This window comes from Pteropus vampyrus, unplaced genomic scaffold (genome assembly GCF_000151845.1).
Source record: "Pteropus vampyrus isolate Shadow unplaced genomic scaffold, Pvam_2.0 Scaffold36, whole genome shotgun sequence".
NCBI classification, from domain to species: Eukaryota; Metazoa; Chordata; class Mammalia; order Chiroptera; family Pteropodidae; genus Pteropus; species Pteropus vampyrus.
In genome coordinates, this window is record NW_011888817.1 from 8,145,479 (window position 1) to 8,149,015 (window position 3,537).

The window sequence follows — 3,537 nt, forward strand, 5'->3', positions numbered from 1 at the left end:
AATAAATAAAAGAGCTCTTGAGCCGAGCCCTTAAGGATGGGCATTCCTCCACAAAAAGGGACAGTATTTGAGCAGAGGGAACCATGTGAGTCCAGCTTGAGAGGCCAGTGTCTCCGAGACATCCCAGCACAGAGCAGCTCTGAGGCCTGGTCCAGCAGCAGTGAATGCTCCCGAGGCCTCTGAGACTCAGTCTTCTCATCCACAATGTGAGGATGAGCCATTCGCCTCACAGAGACAAGGTACCCACATCAACTCCCTGGAAATAAGAGAAAAAGTCCCAGCAAGGACCTTAGTTTCTCTGAGGTGGGGCTGTCGGTGGCAGGGTTATGTTTGGGGGCCAGAACACTTCATAGAAACTCTTGCAACCCCCACCTCCACCTACCCACCCCCGAAAGGAAAGAAAGCTGCTCCCCCTAGCTCTTGCTGGTACTACCAGCCCAAGCCCAACAGAAGACTGAGAGACTGAGGCATGGACGAGCAGTGTTCCAGAGGAGCCACCAGGGGGCGCACTGCACACATGAACCCGCGTGTCTCCAGCTCAAGACAGAGGGAAGGAGGACGTCTGTACTAGGACATCTTCCCGCACAGTGAACTCCAAGGTCTGCTAAAAGTTGCCCCTGGGCAGGGCACACTCCGAGTCATGGACTCACAGTCACAGAGGTGTCCTAGTTGGACGGGGCTTAGAATGGGGACTTTTTTACAGAAGTGAGGAGCCCAAGAGCAGAAGGCACCAGCCCATGATCACATGGCAGGTCAGTGCAGACCAGGACTGGAATCCGATGACTCACATCCTCCAGCACACTCACACCTGCTTCTGCCCTCCCGGCCTCCAGAGAGCTGGGCCCAGACAGACCGGGGACCGAGACAGAATGGAATTATGGGGAGTGGGACTACAGCATTCCCACCATCCCCTGTTCCCCCAGAGTGCTGAGTCACAGGGAAACGAAGGCACAAAGAAGCAGACATTGTTTGTATCCCTCCTGAGCAAGTCAGAGTCCCAAAGTGGGCCTCAGCGAGCCCCTCTGCTCCTCCAAGGGGCCTTTGTGGGGACAGTGCTGTGACTGGCCAGGCAGGCCAGGCCACTACGGTTACTGGCTCAAAGCCCAGCAGAGAGCCATTGATTGGGGCTGTGGTGGGAGGGCACTCGGGCCAGCTCCATACATGTCTGTGGAGGACAGACGACCTGATGGGTCCCTCGGGCCCTCTCTGGAGGCAGCAGGACCTGGAGAGGAGGGCTCGGGGAGCTCTGAGGACCTCTGCAGGGCCTCCCTCCCTTCACCAGCTCCTGGCCCCACCTCACTCCTCAAATCTGCTGAAAATAGCACCTCCTCCTTGTGGAACAAGAACTTCAAAAGGGCCTCACCCTTCTAGGAATCTTTCCCAATCCGTCAAGGAAATCATCAAAAATAGAGTCACTGAAGCACTTTGGTGCATAAATTCATTTAATCTTCAGAACAAACCTACTGCATAGATACGATTCATTCATTCTCATTTTCCAGCTGGGGAATCTGAAGCCTGGACAAGGACAGCAAGTTGCCATCAGCAGCCCTCCAAACTCCACATGCTCCTTTCCACTCCTCAGCCGTGGCGGCCCAGGTACTTTGTGCAAACTGTCTCCTTTGATCCTGGCCACCCTGCCAGGCAGGTAGGTTTAAGGCCGCATTTTACAGATGAGGAAACTGAGGCCCAAAAAATAAGTTGTCCTGATATTCAAGCTCTCTGGGCTTCCTGTCATTGCCCAGACCTTGGATGGCAGAGACACCTAAAAAGTCCTTTGACTCCCCCTGGCTGGAATAGAGCCTCTGCGGGGGACATCGAACAAGTGAAGAGACCTGCAAGGAGAGACCACAACAGATGACCAGGCAGGAACATGGGTTGGTTCCCCAGCACCTTGCCCAGCCAGCCGTCATTGCTTTCTGAAACTCGAGAAGATGAAAGGTGAATGTCTCATTTTCCTACCTTCCAGCCAAGGTAGCCAGGGGTGTGTTCTGGCTAAGGAGCTCTAGGTGGGAGTGGGCTAGGAAGGGCTTCACTTCCCAAATAAAAGAGACAAAGCCTCCCAAGATGGAGACCTTTGATCTTTCTACTGCCTTTCTGCTTGGAATGCAAATGTGAATGCTGGAGGTATGGCAGCCAGTTTGGAATTGTGAGGGCAAAAAAAAAACACAGGTTAGGGACAGTGGGGTGGAGAGACCCTGTTCTCTGACAATGTTGCTGAGCTACTGCACCAGCTCTAGATTTCTCATTATGTGAGAATGATAAGGCCCTAGTTCTTTCAACATTGCTAACTAAATTTCCTGTTGTTTGCAGCCTGCCTGGGTTTGACAGAGCAGCACTGAGTAGGGGTTAAGAGTTCATACTTAAATTCTTAGCCTACAGATTAGCAGCTGTTTGACCCTGAGCAAGTGGTTTTGTGGTCTCTTTCCCCGTCTATTAAATGGGCACGGCAAGTGTACCTACTGCAGAGAGCTGTGGGGAGGCCTCAGCCCAGGACAGAGCACATGCTCATGAAGGTCAGCTGTTATTAGGAAAGGAGAAAAGGGCAGTGAGAAGAAACAGGGACTAGATCCCCTCCCCCAGGAAAAGACTTTGGAAACAAGGTTTGGTCGGGGGAAGTTGAACAGCGACTCCTGACAGAGCAGGGTGCTCCCTGAGCCCCTTGCTCCCTGAGCACCCCCACCACTGACTCCCTTCCCCCTTTAATTAAGTGCAAAGCGTAGCAGACTCAATTAGCTGGCCCACCAGGCAAGGGAGCTGCTTCTCAGTCAGGGCTGGGGTGTGGGAAAAAACCCCACCCACTCAACTCTAGGCTTGCAAGTCTCTACCACCTGTCACAGTCAGGCATTCCTTTGGCTCTAAAGGCTTGAAGGAGGCTGGCTCAGAATCTCCAGGGTGGGTCTCAGAGCATGGGTGTTTACACAGCTCCCCAGGTGATTCGGGCTGATACCCTGATGAAACGCTGTGGCTTTAGGGGATGTTCCAGAGGCCACTAATGAGGTATAAGTGTCTTGGAACATGTCACCCCCTAAGCTGTGATCAGCATGGCACCTGGGAGCAGGACAGGGGCAGGAAAGATGCTGCTGCCTCGAGGCCGTGCCCAGCGCCAGACTCTGCTGAGCACACACACCCCTCACTTCACATAGGCAGCACATACGATCCTGCGAAAGGGGGGTTATTGTCCCCACCATGAGTGAGGGAAAGCCTCAGAAGAGGTAAGGGACTTACAAGTAACATCCAGGAGCTGGGATTTGAAGTCAGGCCCTGGGCTCCGGTCCCAGCTGCTGCACTAACTGGCTGGGTGACCTGCACAACTGCCTCCCCATCTCGGGCCTTCTATAAAACATGGGGGTTTAAGAGTCACGATCTTACATGAGCCCAAGTTAAACACTGCCTGGGGCCAAACCCCAGCCCTACCTCTTACAGGTGACCTTCGGCCAGTTACTTAACCCTGTTATGCCTTCATTTACTCATCTGTAAAATGGGGATAATAATAGTCTCACTTTCACAGGGCTGTTATGAGGCTTCACTGAGTCTATA

General features: G+C 53.2%; 1 long non-coding RNA gene across 1 annotated transcript; it reads left to right on the forward strand.

The window, feature by feature from the left end:
* The first annotated feature begins 543 nt into the window (after positions 1-543).
* On the forward strand, positions 544-2,111 carry LOC111738173. Its single transcript, XR_002779715.1, has 3 exons — positions 544-752; positions 1,500-1,645; positions 1,743-2,111. It is a non-coding gene; the product is annotated as an uncharacterized LOC111738173 (long non-coding RNA).
* The last annotated feature ends 1,426 nt before the right edge of the window (positions 2,112-3,537 follow it).